Here is a 19,222-nt window from a genome sequence, read left to right as displayed (position 1 = left end):
CGATGCTCAGCCTTACCATTGAATAGATCTCCACGCTTTCTCCATGGGTCATCCTTCTCGAGCCATCTTCGATGCCCCATGTGAACGATTTTCCAAGACCCGCCATCTTTTGATAGCTGCAGAGAAGTTGTATCATCCATGCACCTCGTGCATCCGCAATATTCGTGGCACACCTGGCCGGAGAGATAGCCGTAACCGAGATAGTCCTGCACCGTCGTGATCAGCGCGGCTCTCATGTAGAAATACTCTCCTTTGCTTGCATCCCATGTCTTGGCCGGCATTGTCCATAAGGTATGTATCTCCTCTTTCAGTAACCCGAGATACAAATTTATATCATTTCCAGGTTGTCTTGGCCCTTGAATAAGCATAGCCATGTGTATGTATTTTTCCTTCATGCACAACCAGGGGGGAGGTTGTACATCCATACAAACACGGACCATGTGCTATGATTGGTGTTCTAGTTGCCAAATGGATTCATGCCATCACTACTAGAGCCAAGCACGATGTTCCTTGGATCATTTGCGAAAAATCAAATTCAGCATTTAATGCTCTCCACTGGCTAGCATCTGCGAGATGTCTCAGCTTCGGCTCATCTCCGTCATCTGGCTTCACCCTCTCCGCGTGTCAGCGCATAAGCTTTCCTTCCTTAGGATCTACGAAATACCACTGTAGACGCGGAGTGATTAGAAAGTACCATACAACTTTCTGTGGAGCTTTCTTTCCGGCCTTTTTATATCGTGAAGCATTGCACTTTGGATAGATGGTTTTTTCCGCGTGCTCGTTCCGATATATGATGCAATCATTGATGCATGTGTGATATCTAATGTGTGGCAGATCAAGAGGGCACATGATTTTCTTTGCCTCCTCAACACTAGTAGGACATAGGCTTCCCGCGGGAAGAACCTTCTTTAGATACTTCAAAAGCTCATCCAAGCTTGTATCTGTCCATTTGTTTTTTGCCTTCGTCCTTAGAAGTTCTAGTGTGAAACTCAAGCGGGTCACCTCGGGATTGCAACCATCATACAAAGGAGTCATCAAGTCTACCTCTAGTTGCGCCAGTTTTGCCTCCTCTATAGAAGCAGCTCTGTCGCTAGTCGTCTTCTTGTGAAGCAGGTCTCGAACATGCGGGTCCCGCATGGCTAAACTTAGTAGCGACAAAGACGGCGGCGTGTCCGCGTCTTCTCCACCTTGAACTGCCTCTTCACCATCGACATTTCCGAGGCCGTCTTCTTCTTCAGGCACATAATCAGTCATCTCTTCATCTGGTGGCCCCATGTCGTTATTTCCTGCCCCGTCGACATCCTCATCATCATCATCATCTTCACTTATCCACCGAGTATGGCCATGCATGAAACCATGCTTGAGCAGGTGCGCCTTGAATGTGCCACCCTCAAAGGGGTCGAGCCTGACTATTGCTTTGCATTTTCGACATGGACATAAAACATCCTTCAGTCTTTTTCATACATGTCGTCCATAGTGGATTGCTAGTATCTTTCCACCATCCTTCCATTGACCTTCATGATCACCTGCACGCGGAGAAAATATTATAACCACGTATATATGCATGCATGGATCAAATTCATACAAATATTCGGCATGACCTTCCCTAAACATAGGACATATTGAGTTTGCCCGAAATTCGCCAAAACAGAATTGAATCGACATTTCGGCAAAACATAGGCAACTCATGTCACCCACATTATTTCATCAAATACACAATGTAGGCAACTCAAATTATGCCACACACAATTCGTTATATATATATATAATTGCGTTCCTGTCCACACAAACACCTTTTTTTGCTCACATATGTGTTGAGAGGGATATCAAGCACCTTTCTTCTTAATTACCTAGTAGCTCTAGATATATAGCTCTAACTAGCTAGCTAGCTAGGGAGAGAGAGAGAAAGAGCTAGCTAGGGAGATAGTGGGAGAGGAGAGGGAGAGAAGAGGGAAGGCATTAATGGAAGGGGGTGGAGGGCAAATAAGAGGGAGAGGAAGGCATTAATGGAGGGGGTGGAGGCCAAAGAAGAGGGGGAGGGAGGGCATTAATGGAGGGGGTGGAGGGCAAAGAAGAGGGGAGGGGGGCATTAATGGAGGAGGTGGTGGTGGAGGGCACAAAGAAGAGGGGGTGGTGGAGGGCAAATAAGAGGGGGAGGGAGGGCTCTAATGGAGGGGGGTGGTGGAGGGCAAAGAAGAGGGGGGTGGTGGAGGGCAAAGAAGAGGGGGAGGGACGGCTCTAATGGAGGGGTGGTGGAGGGGGAGCATTGAAAGGAACAAGCAAGGTGCAAGGAAAGGGGGAGAAAGGAAGGGAGAGGAAGAAGAAAGGGGAGGAAGGAGGGGAAAGGTGGTAGGTGGGTGGCGACCATAGCAGTAGTGCGGATGCCAAAGCACGCTACTACTATGAGTGCCAGCCAAAATATCTACTGGTACGTAAAACTAGCTATATCGCTTGTACAAAAACAGCGCTACTCGTATAAGTTTACCCATAGAACAAATAGCAGTAGCGCGTCTAGGTGCACAGGCGCTACAGCTACTTCCTTAACAGTAGCGCTGGTTAGACTACAAACACTGCTAATATTTTTTGGTCAGGTGGTGTGATGTGGCAAACTTACCAGTAGCATGGCCTCCAGAAACCCACGCTGCTACTATGTTGTACCAGTAGCGCGGTTTATAACAGACGCTACTGGTAATTATCAGTAGCGTGGGGTCCATAACAAATGCTACTGGTAAAATTCTATTTGTAAGGATTTTCCTAGTAGTGTTTGCGATGCTAGGAGGTGGCATGTGGCTCGTAGCTGTGAAATTTAGGTCGAGTAGACAGAATTTGTTATTAAAAGAGGACAAATGTGGGGATCGAAAGGGTTTCTATTTGATAATAATAAAATAGAACCGGACAGATGGGAGGACGACAACCAGGAATGCAACACGCCGCTGGGACAGGTGTTCAACAGGCACGCACGCACGCCTCTTCATTCACACCCTTTTTATCTTCCTTTTGCCACGCCTCTTGGTTCGCTTTTCATGTCCATCATAGTAAGTGAAATGTTACAAAAAGCCAGCACCTCTCATTTTCTCTCAAAGCTACATGAGGCTGTTGGATGTTATCTTTGGGCTTTGTTGGCATTACATGACAATAATAACCATGGACTAGGATATGTCGCCCTTGCACATGTGCTTTGGCTGAAGACACCAAAATAATTACTTCTACACGTGGGTTACCCAACTATAAAATGATTACCGATGCCTTCCAAGCCTAATCTCATTTACATACAATCTGATCTTTGTTCTCTCTATATGTGGGAGGTCAATGTTCCTCGTCACTAGACTAACTGGACTATGCCCTATAATGGACACAAGTTTATATGTTGGGCATTGTTGCCACTGAGGTGATTCACTGCATTGCATTTATCGGCTCGTGTGGATGGACTTCTCTTCATGTCCAGCACATGCAATGCTCGCTTTTGATAAGTCATGATTTGCTACCTCCACCATTATCGTACCATATTTTTTGAATGCCATCGACTCACATGCATTTGATATGAATGCAAGATGATTGTCATGTGCTTGACCTGGGAAAAATCAACATACCAAGGATGTGTCACATGCCTCATCAAACAGCTTGTACATTTTTCGTACCATCTGAGAATGTGTAATAGTAAATTGTTCAAATTAACTACAACTTCTGCATTTTATGAGCGATATTTTTGTGTATCTTTGTATATGAATTAGTAAGGCTTATGGTGTCATGAAGTACTTATCATTATGTGGAACTTTTCATTGATCATACACAAAATTCATTTCTTCCAAGTAATCATGTGTCTATTGTCTAGTCCAAAATCTATACTAAAATTGTATTAACTTCCATTGTTTTTAGAAAGAATTTACCTTTATGTTGGAGTTATTCCTTGTTTTAGCTATCTATGGATCTCTAAGGTTGTTGGTTTTATAATGTAGGATTGTCCAAAGTCTCAATAGTTCAATGCGTTTGTACACGCCTCCGTTTCGTATGAAGTTTTAGGATCCTGGTCAACAACAATCTTTAGTGGAATCTCATACATGGAAGATTGAGGCACACAATAACAGGTTTAAGGGTGTATTTGAGCATATACCACTATATACATTGCTCCCTTGAGATTTACTTTTGTTCCTATCAAACTTAAGATATCTAGAAGCTAAAGATGGAGAAGATATGTATTCTCTTACATTTGATGATCATGAATATATGAAATAAGAATGCTACTAATAAATGTCGAGCTCAGCTCTAGTATGTCAACCTAGAGCCACCTGAAAAGTGGCGCAACTATGATTGTTGCCACAATTATTCCAATGTGATCACACCACAAGGAACTTAGATCAAGGGCGCTTCATGTAGAAACATCAAGGCTAACTTTTGGAGTTCAATATGGGGGGGGGTGGATGCCATGGACACCGCTATCATCCTTCAGTCCCAAAATGTCATCGAGTTGCAAGCTAATATCATGGTGGCACCTAGGGATATGTTGCCTAACCTGAAGGGACTGGACTACTCGCACAAATGTATTTCGCAGTGCCTTTCAATCCTAGCAACTAATGGATCTACTCTATGAAAATATATATGGATGATCCCGATGGTCGTTGTTCGACATCACTAGAGTAATTGTAACAATAAGGTTTGGAATGGACACGTGTTTGTACGATGGGCATTTGTTATCGTGAAGTGAAGCTACTCCACTACATTGCATTTATGTGCCTTTGTGGATGCATGCTCCTTCAATTTTAGCACATGTCGTAATATCATCAAGCTAGCTTTGATATGATATCTTCAGCTTTTATCTTTATTGTGAAACCTCTTTTATGGCATAGGGTCACATGCCTTCGATATGATTGCACCTGCATGAGGATTGTGAAACCTCTATTCTGGCATTACCTAGACATCTCTAGGGTCAGCCAATAATATATTTTCATTTACTTCTCAAAACAGGGGGTTTTGGCTCTAGAAGTTGCATATATCACCTCAGATTGAGATGATCCAAAAATAAAAGTTGTTTGGCTCAAGGAAACAAACAACTTTTATATTGAGATTTTTTTCTTTTTGGGGTCATATTGAGGATGATTTTATGGAAGCCAAAAATTAGTGTCAACGCATGCTCCCTTTTCGGCATTTCGAGTTTGATGTAAATCTAATCTACTCGATAAATTGTCCAGGTTGCAATATTCCTCGGTGATCCAGGCGTACTTCAGGACGGGGTCGAAGAAGACCTCTGGCTTCACCTCATCCCCATTGGCGCCCTTGGGATTCACAGTAAAAATGGGGCTGAGGTCCAGGCTTGGGAAGTGGGCCTTCAGCGTCACCCATGCTTGGTGGGCTCCCAACCGGGCTGCTGAGGACTTCCACTCTATGAACAGGGGAGCAGCCCCTCGCAAGCAGATCGAAGAAGTTGTTCGGGGTGGCTTCCCTAGCCACAATGTCATGAAGATGGACTCCATTGCTGGCCTTGCAAGCGTCACCAGCTCGGCGATCTGCTTCATCTTATTAGAACGGATGACAACTCGGGTGGTATCCTAGAATTACACCACAAATCTCAAGTTTCCCTTGCTCAGGATCAGAAAATCCATGGTAGAACTCGTGGGCACGGGCTGAGCTTTGTGGGGAGATTTTTGAAGATATCTATGCCGTGACATATCTGAGTTAGCTTTGTACAGCCTCAAGAACCAAATATGCACTGATGGAGATAGGGCTTACCGGTTGCTATCTTGCTAGCCTACCTTATCTCCTTATCGATGCTTTCCTGTACATCTTGGCCTATTGGAGGGTGTGTTGTATCTGCTTCACATCCTCGGACAAGCCGGTCTTCTCAACCTTCAGCTCAGAGTCAGCCTGGCTCTTGTGAGATCCTGCTGAAGAAAGCGAGTAGCATCACAGATAGCCCGACTCGCCCCTTGTTCTTGCACAAGTTGGGTGGCAGATTTCTTGGCCTCTTCCTGGGACAATCTCGGTCTGCTTGTTGCTGGCGTCGAGCTAGGCCTCCAGTTCGGTGATGCACTTCTCGGCTGTTGCAGGCAATGTGGAAGTGATATCATCAAGTTATGAACATCTCATCAAGGGAGAAGTGACGGCTTAACGACGACATCACCAACATTTTTCTCAAGGTTTTACAACTTGAGCTCAGAGTCAACCAACATCTTCTTCACCTTCTCCACCTCTTTGGAGCGGTGACTATTCTCTCGAGCTGCATTATATACATGGAAAGTATGAGAGCATTTAAAGACAACCAGAGAACCTTTCGGGAAGATTCGATCCTGACGTCGGCTCTTCAATCTGGTCCAGAGGCTGATGATGACAGTGGCGGCTGTGGCGGCGGTACTTGGAGTGCTTGTGTGAATGGGGTCGCGGAGCTACCCAGACATTTTCTTCATGCCCGGTCTCTGGATTGTTGATCCCCAGAGCCCGAGGTTGGCTTTGGTCGCTGTGTTGGTGATGACCCACAAGTATACGGGATCTATCGTAGTCCTTTTGATAAGTAAGAGTGTTGAACCCAACGAGGAGCAGAAGGAAATGATAAGCGGTTTCCAGCAAGGTATTCTCTGCAAGTACTGAAATAAGTGGTAATAGATAGTTTTGTGATAAGATAATTTGTAACGAGCAACAAGTAACAAAAGTAAATAAAGTGCAGCAAGGTGGCCCAATCCTTTTGTAGCAAAGGACAAGCCTGGACAAACTCTTATATGATGTAAAGCGCTCCCGAGGACACATGGGAATATCGTCAAGCTAGTTTTCATCACGTTCATATGATTCACGTTCAGTACTTTGATAATTTGGTATGTGGGTGGACCGGTGCTTGGGTGCTGCCCTTACTTGGACAAGCATCCCACTTATGATTAACCTCTATTGCAAGCATCCGCAACTACAACAAAAGTATTAAGGTAAACCTAACCATAGCATGAAACATATGGATCGAAATCAGCCCCTGATGAAGCAACGCATAAACTAGGGTTTAAGCTTCTGTCACTCTAGCAACCCATCATCTACTTATTACTCCCCAATGCCTTCCTCTAGGCCCAAACAATGGTGAAGTGTCATGTAGTCGACGTTCACATAAAACCACTAGAGGAGAGATAACATACATCTCATCAAAATATCGAACGAATACCAAATTCACATGACTACTAATAGCAAGACTTCTCCCATGTCCTCAGGAACAAAAGTAACTACTCACAAAGCACAAACATGTTCATAATCAGAGGGGTATTAATATGCATATAGGGTCTGAACATATGATCTTCCACCAATTAAACCAACTAGCATCAACTACAAGGAGTAATTAACACTACTAGCAACCTACTAGCACCAATCTCGGACTTGGAGGCAAGATTGGATACAAGAGATGAACTAGGGTTTTGAGATGAGATGGTGCTGATGAAGATGTTGATGGAGATTGCCCTCTCCTGATGAGAGGAGCGATGGTGATGACGATGGCGATGATTTCCCCCTCCGGGAGGGAAGTTTCCCCGGCAGAACAGCTCCGCCAGAGCCCTAGATTGGTTCCGCCAAGGTTCCTCCTCGTGGCGGAGGAGTTTCGTCCAAGAAGATGGCTTATGATTTTTCCCATCGAGAAACTCCATATAGCAGAAGATGGCCACCGGAGGGCCACCAGGGGGCCCACGAGGTAGGGGGCGCGCCCTGGGGATAGTGCGCGCCCCCACCCTCGTGGGCAGGGTGTGGCCCCCCTGGTGAGTTTCTTCCGCTGAGTATTTTTTATATATTTGGAAAACATCATCCGTGAAGTTTCAGGACTTTTGGAGCTGTGCAGAATAGGTCTCTAATATTTGCTCCTTTTCCAGCCCAGAATCCCAGCTGCCGGCATTCTCCCTCTTTATGTAAACCTTGTAAAATAAGAGAGAATAGGCATAAGTATTTTGACATAATGTGTAACAACAACCAATAATGCAATAAATATCGATATAAAAGCATGATGCAAAATGGACGTATCAGTTGGCAACAATCATACTTCTTGGGGTGGCGCCTTGAGATGATGGCACGATCTCTGAAGCGACCAGGTCGGCTTCCTCAGTTTCCTCCTCCTTGGCAGCCACGAAGAATGAGACGAATCAGGTTGAGTAGGTGGCGCAACTTGTGCGACCGGTGCCGCCAGCACAGCCCCCGTCTCAGTACGAGGGTGGTTGTGAGGGTCATGGCCAGATTGTCTCCAGGGCAGTACGACCTCTATGAGTTGCGCACGCCGTCCCTACCATCCCTCAACAAGGGCCGCCATCTCATGCTTCCGTGTCGTCGAGAGCTGCTTCCACATCTTGCTACCGTTGGTCGTCATTGCGTCGAAGGAAGATTGAGAGCGAGGATGATGGAAGTGGAGGAAGGGAAGCAGAGGTGGTCTTGTTTGTGCCGTGTGTGGCCGTGTTTATATAGCGGTCGTTGGTCAGGCAAAGCAAAGGTTTGAATGCGGGTGCACTTAGTGAGTTTCTCAATCGCCGAACATGTTCAATGCCAAGAAAGTGGACGGACGAACATCTGGCTTCATTACAGTAGGAAGACATCACGTCACTTAGTCGGGTCACCTCGTTCTAAGTCGGCATCGAACGCGATGCGGAGAGCGAGTGAGTAGACGCGACATAGTCGGCGCTCTCAACCGGCATACCACTTCAATGCCCGGTGTGTTGAAGAGCGACCGCGTTTGCTCTGGACCGGCAATGAATGTGGAGCCTCTTATGGAAGGATGGTTGGAGCGGTCGTGTCAGAGAGTGAAGCAGTAGCACATGAGAGGTTTTGAAGTGGGACCGCTTGTCGGGCATGTATGTGGCGGAAGTGCCGACACCCGCACCCCCTAGGTTTGGTGCCGATTTGTTGGAATTAGGACACGCAGATACGTCCGCAAACGTTTACGACACCATGTTTGACGGCAAAAAAACATCTGAATGCGTCGGCCCAGACGTTTGCGGACATTGGAGATGCCCTTAAAGCTATTAGGGTCAAATGACATTATAATAGTGCAAGCCCCTAGAACATGCTATTGAATGTGATTGCCGGACCGGGCCTTCTCCGCGCAAAAGGAGATCAATGCCCTCGGTCTACCAAAGAGCCACCAGGGGGCCCACGAGGTAGGGGGCGCACCCTGGGGGATAGTGTGTGCCCCCACCCTCGTGGGCAGGGTGTGGCCCCCCTGGTGAGTTTCTTCCGCTGAGTATTTTTTATATATTTGGAAAACATCATCCGTGAAGTTTCAGGACTTTTGGAGCTGTGCAGAATAGGTCTCTAATATTTGCTCCTTTTCCAGCCCAGAATCCCAGCTGTCGGCATTCTCCCTCTTTATGCAAACCTTGTAAAATAAGAGAGAATAGGCATAAGTATTGTGACATAATGTGTAACAATAGCCAATAGTGCAATAAATATCGATACAAAAGCATGATGCAAAATGGACGTATCAACTCCCCCAAGCTTAGACATCGCTTGTCCTCAAGTGAAAAGCCGAAATCAAAAAATATGTCCACATGTTTAGAGATAGAGGTGTCGATAAAAATAAAATACGGACATGAGGGCATCATGATCATTATTAGAACAGCAACTTATATAATTCTTGTCATATAATCTCTTATGCTAGAGTAATAATTCAATCACAATATCAAGTATGAATCGTAAACTTCATTGAAAACTAACAAACTACAATCTCAGTCATTGAAGCAATTGCAATTTATCATAACATAGGGAAGAGTCAATGTATAAGAGCTTTTCAGCAAGTCCACATACTCAACTATCATATAATATTTCACAATTGCTGACACTCACGCAATACTTATGGATATGGAGTTTTAATCGGACACAGAGAAAGATAGGGGCATATAGTTTTGCCTCCCAACGTTTTACCTCAAGGGTAATGTCAATAGTAATAGTTCATGAAAACTCACATCCAATTAGCCATATATACCAGGATCTTTCCAACATATTGTGCTTGCCAAAGGATAAAATGTAAAAAGGAAGGGTGAAGATCACCATGACTCTTATGCAAGGTAGGAGATAAAGGTAAAAGATAGGCCCTTCGCAGAGGGAAGCAGAGGTTGTCATGCGCTTTTATGGTTGGATGCACAAAATCTTAATGCGAAAGAACATCACTTTTATATTGCCACTTGTGATATGGACCTTTATTATGCATTATGTCGCTTTTATTACTTCCATATCACACGATCGTATAAAGCTTATTTTCTCCCACACTAATAAGTCACACATATTTAGAGAGCAATTTTTATTGCTTGCACCGATGACAACTTACTTGAAGGATCTTACTCAATCCATAGGCAGGTATAGTGGACTCTCATGGCAAAACTGGTTTAAGGGTATTTAGAAGCACAAGTAGTATCTCTACTTAGTGCAATGAATTTGGCTAGCATGAGGGGGAAAGGCAACCTCAACATGTTGGATGATCCAAGGCAATATAATTTATCTCAGATGTAAGAAAACATAACCCATTATGTTGTCTTCCTTGTCCAATGTCAACTCTTTAGCATGTTATATTTTAATGAGTGCTCACAATCATAAAAGATGTCCAAGATAGTATATTTATATGTGAAGACCTCTCTTTCTTTATTACTTCCTATTAATTGCAACAATGACCAAAACTGTGTCTGTCAACCCTCAAAAACTTTTATTCATCATACTTTTTCTATGTGAGTTCATCACTCTCCATAAGACTCACATGATCTCTTTGTTTCTTTTTATTTCTTTCTCTTTTTCTTTTATTCACTTAGGATCATGGCAAAATAATCAAGCCCTTGACTCAACACTAATCTTTATTATATAGCTCACGGACTCGATTACATAGAAGGATAATAAAGCAAAACTCACAACTAGATCATACTAAGAACTTTTATTCTACTAGATCAAGATATTACCAAAAGGATCGAACTAAGAAAAACGGTAAAGATAAAAGTGATGGTGATACGATACCGGTGCACTCCCCCAAGCTTGGCAGTTGCCAAGTGGAGTGCCCATACCCATGTGATTATGTCTCTCTTTTCGGGGATGGTGATGTGATGTTCTTGGCGATAATGCCCCTCAAGATACAGTTCTCCTCCTCGAGCTTGTTGGCTTGCTGCTTGAGGTCCATTATTTCCTTTCGGAGCTTTCCTGTAACAGCTAAAGCTCCCTGCACCCAAGGGTGCTGCATAGCTGCGGGAGAACCAGCGACACTCTTTTTCATATTCTCATAAGAAAGAAATCTAACATTGGAAGGGATAACCGAGTTTGGAATAGCCGAGCTTTGCAGTTCTCCCATTGTGAATCCAGCTGGGAGGCGGAAAGTGACTTCTTGATCCTCCTCCATGGCATCTATCCTCTTCAAATCAGCCTCCATCTCTTCCTCTGTTGTTGTCCCAAAGAGGCCAGCATTGTTGTTTGTTGTTGATCTCGGTGCCGGATGAGATACCCGGCTCTCCCCGACTGACTCTTGTGAAGACATCTTGCTCTAATCTGCAGCAACAACAGGTCGAAACAAAAACAGGGGATTTTTCCGTGATACGGGAGTCAAAACCCCCGAGAGATTATCTAATGAATTTTTACCGACCAAAATATGTGTCGTGTACGAAAACAGAGTCTGGAGAGCACACGAGGTGCCCACGAGGTAGGGGGTGCGCCCAGTAGGGTAGGGCGCGCCCTCCACCCTCATGGAGCCCTTGTGTCCTTCCCGGACTGCTTCATATTTTTCTATTTTTCTAAATATTCCGAAACGGAGAAATATTACCTTAAAAATTGTTTTGGAGTCAGTTTACTTACCGTACCACATACCTATTCCTTTTCGGAGTCTGAAACATTTCGGAAAGTGTCCCTTATGTATTCCTCTGGGGTTACGATTTCAATAACATTGGTTTCAACATTTATGGGATTACCTGAGATATAATGTTTGATTCTTTGACCGTTCACCACCTTCGGATTTGTGCCTTCGAAGTTGTTGATTTTTATGGCACCGGAATGGTAGAACTCCTTGATAACGTAAGGACCTACCCATTTAGAGAGAAGTTTTCCTGCAAAAAATCTTAAACGAGAGTTGTATAGCAATACATAATCACCTACATTAAACTCACGCTTTCGTATTCTTTTGTCATGCCATCTTTTAACTTTTTCTTTAAACAACTTGGCATTTTCGTAGGCTTGGGTTCTCCATTCATCAAGTGAGCTAATATCAAATAACCTCTTCTCACCGGCAAGTTTAAAATCATAATTAAGTTCTTTAATAGCCTAATAAGCCTTGTGTTCTAGTTCGAGAGGTAAGTGACATGCTTTTCCATATACCATTTTATACGGAGACATACCCATAGGATTTTTATATGCAGTTCTATAGGCCCATAATGCATCATCAAATTTCTTGGGCCAATTCTTTCTAGACCTATTAACAGTCTTTTGCAAAATTAATTTGAGTTCTCTATTACTCAATTCTACTTGACCACTAGACTGAGGATGATAAGGAGATGCAATTCTATGATTAACATCATATTTAGCAAGCATTTTACGGAAAGCGCCATGAATAAAATGTGAACCACCATCAGTCATTAAATATCTAGGAACTCCAAATCTTGGAAAAGTAACTTCTTTAAGCATTTTAATAGAAGTGTTATGATCAGCACTACTAGTTGGAATAGCTTCTACCCACTTAGTAACGTAATCAACAACAACTAAAATATGTGTATATCCATTAGAGGAAGGAAAGGGTCCCATATAGTCAAAGCCCCAAACATCGAATGGTTCAATAACAAGTGAATAATTCATAGGCATTTCTTGACGTCTACTAATATTACCAATTCTTTGACATTCATCACAAGATAAGACAAACTTACGGGCATCCTTGAAGAGAGTAGCCAATAAAAACCAGATTGCAGTACCTTATGTGTAGTTCTATCTCCAGCATGATGTCCTCCATAAGCTTCAGAGTGACACTTGCGTAGGATCTATTCCTGTTCATGCTCAGGTACACAACGTCTAATAACACCATCCACTCCTTCTTTATAAAGATGTGTGTCATCCCAAAAGTAATGCCTCAAATCATAGAAGAACTTTCTCTTTTGCTGGTATGTCAAACTAGGTGGTATAAACTTAGCAACAATGTAATTAGCATAATCAGCATACCATGGAGCAGTATGAGAAGCATTTATGACATTTAATTGCTCATCAGGAAAGCTATCATCAATAGGTAGTGGGTCATCAAGCACATTTTCTAACCTAGACAAGTTCTCTGCAACGGGCTTCTCAACTCCTTTTCTATCAACAATATGCAAATCAAATTCTTGTAGCAAAAGAACCGATCTAATAAGTCTAGGTTTAGCATCTTTCTTTTCCATAAGATATTTAATAGCAGCATGATCAGTGTGAATAGTGACTTTAGAATCAACAATATAAGGTCTAAACTTATCACAAGCAAATACAACTACTAAGAATTCCTTTTCAGTAGTAGCATAATTTCTTTGAGCATTGTCTAGAGTTTTACTAGCATATTGAATAAAATTTAGTTTCTTATCAACTCTTTGTCCTAGAACAGTACCTACAGCATAATCACTAGCATCACACATAATTTCAAAGGGTAAATTCCAATCAGGTGGCTAAACAATAGGTGCAGAAATCAATGCTTTCTTAAGTATTTCAAATGCTTCTACACAATCATCATAAAAAACAAATGGTATATCTTTCTGTAATAAATTAGTCAGAGGCCGACAAATTTTTGAGAAGTCCTTAATGAACCTCCTATAAAAACCGGCATGACCAAGGAAACTTCTTATGCCTTTGATGTCCTTGGGACATGGCATCTTTTCAATAAATCAACCTTGGCTTTATCAACTTCAATACCTCTTTCAGAAACTTTATGCCCCAAGACAATACCTTCATTAACCATAAAGTGGCACTTTTCCCAATTCAAGACAAGATTAGTTTCTTCACATCTCTGCAAAACTCGATCAAGGTTGCTCAAGCAATCATCAAAAGAGGATCCATAGACGGAAAAGTCGTCCATGAAAACCTCACAAATCTTTTCACAAAAGTCAGAGAATATAGCCATCATGCATCTTTGAAAGGTAGCATGTGCATTACATAAACCAAAAGGCATACGTCTATAAGCAAAAGTACCAAAAGGGCATGTAAAAGTAGTCTTTGATTGATCTTTGGCTGACACGGGTATTTGAGAGAAACCAGAATAACCATCTAGAAAGAAAAAATGTGTATGTTCGGATAATCTTTCTAGAATTTGATCGATAAAAGGTAAGGGGTAATGATCCTTTTTAGTAGCCTTATTTAATTTGCGGAAATCAATTACCATCCTATAACCTGTAATAATTCTTTGAGGAATCAATTCATCTTTATCATTAGGAACAACAGTAATACCTCCCTTCTTAGGGACACAATGGACTGGGCTTACCCACTGACTATCAGCAACGGGATAAATTATACCTGCCTCAAGGAGCTTTAGTATCTCCTTCCTTACCACTTCTTTCATTTTAGGATTCAACCGGCGTTGATGATCACGAACTGGTTTAGCATCTTCTTCCAAATTAGTTTTATGTTGACATAGAGTGGGACTAATGCCCTTAATATCATCAAGAGTATACCCAATAGCAGCATGGTGCTTCTTTAGAGTTTTCAATAATCTCTCTTCTTCATGCTCTGAAAGGTTAGCACTAATAATAACAGGATATATCTTTTTCTCATCAAGATAAGCATATTTAAGAGTATCAGGTAACGGTTTAAGCTCAAACACGGGATCACCCTTGGGTGGAGGAGGATCCCCTAGGATTTCAACAGGTAAATTATTTTCAGAATAGGTTCCTGTTTAAAGAATACTTCATCTAATTCCCTTCTTTCATTCATAAATATATCATTTTCATGGTCTAGCAAATAATGTTCTAAAGGATCACTAGGAGGTACGACAATAGAAGCAAGACCAATAATTTCATCCTTACTAGGTAATTCTTCTTCACGGTGTTATCTACTAAATTTAGAGAAATTAAATTCATGAGTCATATCATCTAAACCGACAGTAGCAACATCTCTTTTGCAATCTATGGTAGCATTAACAGTATTTAGGAAGGGTCTACCAAATATAATAGGACAAAAGCTATCTTGTGGGGAACCAAGAACAAGAAAATCAGCAGGATATTTAGTTTTCCCACACAAGACTTCAACATCTGTAACAATTCCCATTGGTGAAATAGTATCTCTATTGGCAAGTTTAATTGTGACATCAATATCTTCTATTTCAGCAGGTGCAATATCATGCATAATTTCTTTGTATAAGGAATGAGGTATTGCACTAGCACTAGCACCCATATCACATGAGCCATGATAACAATGATCTCCTATTTTAACAGAAATAACAGGCATGCCTACCACAGGTCTAGGTTTATCTTTATCACGGGGTTTAGCAATTCTAGCAGTTTCATTACAGAAATAAATAACATGCCCATCTATATTATCAGACAATAGATCTTTAACAATAGCAATATTAGGTTCAACTTTAACTTGCTCGGGAGGTGTATACGTTTTAATATTGCTTTTACGGAGTACAGTTCAGGATTTCGCATGATCCTTTATCCTAACAGGAAAAGGTGGTTTCTCAACATAAGAAGTAGGAAAAATAGGATCATTATAAGTGATAGTCTTTTATTCAACTTTAATAGGTGCAGCTACTTTTACTTCTATGGGAGGATGATATTTAAACCACTTCTCCGTGGGGAGATCAACATAAGTAGCAAAAGATTCACAGAAAGAAGCTACTATCTCAGAGTCAAGTCCATATTTAGTGCAAAATTTACGAAAAATATCGGTATCCATAAAAGATTTAACACAATCAAAACTAGGTGTCATACCTGACTCCTTACCATTGTAGAGGTCCCAATCTTCAGAGTTGCGTTTAATTCTTTCCAATAAATTCCATTTTAATTCAATAGTCTTCATCATAAAAGAGCCAGCACAAGAAGTATCAAGCATGGTGCAATTGTTACCAGAAAGCCGAGCATAAAAATTTTGAATAATAATTTCTCTTGAGAGCTCATGATTGGGGCATGAATATAACATAGATTTAAGCCTCCCCAAGCTTGAGCGATGCTTTCTCCTTCGCGAGGCCAAAAATTATATATATAATTGCGATCACGATGAACAAGATGCATAGGATAAAACTTCTGATGAAATTCCAATTTCAATCGTTTGTAATTCCAAGACCTCATATCATCACATAGCCTATACCATGTCGATGCATCTCCCCTCAAAGATAAAGGGAAGACCTTCTTCTTAACAACATCTCCGGGTACACCTGCAAGCTTAAATAATCCACAAACTTCATCCACATATATCAGATGTTCATCAGGATGTTTTGTTCCATCTCCTAGAAAAGGATTAGCTAGCAGTTTTTATATCATACTCGCAGGAACTTCAAAGCAAGCATTTTCATTTTCATATTCATTTTCAGTAGGTTCAGTAGGTTGAGGAGCAACTCTTTGCTCTACTGGTTGGGGCGAAGATACCCCGAAAAAGCCCCTCAGAGGATTACTTTCCATAGTAATAAGTGACAGTAAATTTCAGCACACTCTATAAATTTTTCCTTACCAAATTCCACCTACCAAAGGCGCTTCACTCCCCGGCAACAGCGCCAGAAAAGAGTCTTGATGACCCACAAGTATAGGGGATCTATCTAGTCCTTTCGATAAGTAAGAGTGTCGAACCCAACGAGGAGCAGAAGGAAATGATAAGCGGTTTCCAACAAGGTATTCTCTTCAAGTACTAAAATAAGTGGTAAAAGATAGTTTTGTGATAAGATAATTTGTAATGAGCAACAAGTAACAAAAGTAAATAAAGTGCAGCAAGGTGGCCCAATCCTTTTGTAGCAAAGGACAAGCCTGGACAAACTCTTATATGATGTAAAGCACTCCCAAGGACACATGGGAATATCGTCAAGCTAGTTTTCATCACGTTCATATGATTCACGTTCAGTACTTTGATAATTTGGTATGTGGGTGGACCGGTGCTTGGGTGCTGCCCTTACTTGGACAAGCATCCCACTTATGATTAACCTCTATTGCAAGCATCCGCAAGTACAACAAAAGTATTAACGTAAACCTAACCATAGCATGAAACATATGGATCGAAATCAGCCCCTGACGAAGCAACGCATAAACTAGGGTTTAAGCTTCTGTCACTCTAGCAACCCATCATCTACTTATTACTCCCCAATGCCTTCCTCTAGCCCCAAACAATGGTGAAGTGTCATGTAGTCGACGTTCACATAACACCACTAGAGGAGAGATAACATACATCTCATCAAAATATCGAACGAATACCAAATTCACATGACTACTAATAGCAAGACTTCTCCCATGTCCTCAGGAACAAAAGTCACTACTCACAAAGCATAAACATGTTCATAATCAGAGGGGTATTAATATGCATATAGGATCTGAACATATGATCTTCCACCAATTAAACCAACTAGCATCAACTACAAGGAGTAATTAACACTACTAGCAACCTACTAGCACCAATCCCGGACTTGGAGGCAAGAATTGGATACAAGAGATGAACTAGGGTTTTGAGATGAGATGGTGCTAATGAAGATGTTGATGGAGAATGCCCTCTCCCGATGAGAGGAGCAATGGTGATGACGATGGCGATGATTTCCCCCTCCGGGAGGGAAGTTTCCCCCGCAGAACAGCTCCGCCAGAGCCCTAGATTGGTTCCGCCAAGGTTCCGCCTCGTGGTGGCGGAGTTTCATCCGAGAAGATGGCTTATGATTTTTTTCCCATCGAGAGACTCCATATAGCAGAAGATGGCCACCAGAGGGCCACCAGGGGGCCCACGAGGTAGGGGGCGCCCTAGGGGATACGACGCGCCCCCACCCTCATGGGCAGGGTGTGGCCCCCTGGTGAGTTTCTTCTGCTGAGTATTTTTTATATATTTGGAAAACATCATCCGTGAAGTTTCAGGACTTTTGGAGCTGTGCAGAATAGGTCTCTAATATTTCCTCCTTTTCCAGCCCAGAATCCCAGCTGCTGGCATTCTCCCTCTTTATGTAAACCTTGTAAAATAAGAGAGAATAGGCATAAGTATTGTGACATAATGTGTAAGAACAACCAATAATGCAATAAATATCAATATAAAAGCATGATGCAAAATGGACGTATCAGTTGGCAACGATCGTACTTCTTGGGGTGGCGCCTTGAGATGATGGTGTCACATCCCTAGCTTCTGGTGCTGCCTAGTGTGTGCATCATGTTTAAATTTTTAAAACTGAACTGAGGAATTCAGAAGCCTCAAAACCCTAAATAAAAGAGGGGCAAGAAACCCTAAAACTGCAATCAATAAATCCAAAATGCCCTAGAAATAGCTCTGACAATTTTGGCAAGAGTTATAAATCAAACCAAAATTTTGGGACATTTCTAAGGAATTATTGGGCTCTGATTTTAAATCAATATTTTATTTGAATTTGGAGTTATATTCATAATATATAATGAATATATTTTCAAATGACCTGAGATATTTTTTGTATATGTGGAGAAGTCCATCAAGTGACTTAAAAATATCCAGGGGAGTTTTGGCACTGTTTTCAAATTCTGTTTGAATTAAAATTCAGTGCCAATTAAATAAAACAGAACAGAAATAGAAAAAAATAAAACAAAGCAGAAGAGTTACCTGACCTTACCTGGCAGCCCGCTGGCCGGGCCAGCACTGTGCTGGCCCGTGCCAGCCACCTGCTTCCTCCCGCCAGAGCAGGCAGGCAGCTGCCTGTCGGCCGCGCGCGCCGCCGTGCGCCACCTCCTGCCTGGTTGCCTCCCTCCTCGATGCCCCTGGAGACGCCACAACACCCCTGGCCTCTCTCTCACTCTCCCTGGAACCCCTCGCGCTCTCCCTCGCTCCTCCCCCTCCTCTGCTCTCTCTCCCTCACGCACCGAGCGGAGCCCATCGCCGCCGACGCCGTTTACCGGGGCCACAGCCACCCCCTCGCTCCCACTATGCATCCCTGAGCTCCGCCCTGACCCCGTGGAGCTACACACGCGACGCACGCGACCAGAGGAGGCTGCAGTCGACCGGAGCGTCGTCGTCTTCATCTCCGGTGCCCGGAGATCGCCGTCGTCAATTCGCCGTTGCAGAGGCTTCCCCGAGCCCACCGAGCTTCTCTCCCGACCCCTCGTGAGCCCCTGTCCATTTCCCCTCTCTCCCCGTGCCCGTCCGTGCCTTCTAACCACCCCGACTGTCGGAGCCGACA

This window comes from Triticum aestivum, chromosome 7A (genome assembly GCF_018294505.1).
Source record: "Triticum aestivum cultivar Chinese Spring chromosome 7A, IWGSC CS RefSeq v2.1, whole genome shotgun sequence".
NCBI classification, from domain to species: Eukaryota; Viridiplantae; Streptophyta; class Magnoliopsida; order Poales; family Poaceae; genus Triticum; species Triticum aestivum.
Note: the sequence above shows the minus strand (reverse complement) of the source record.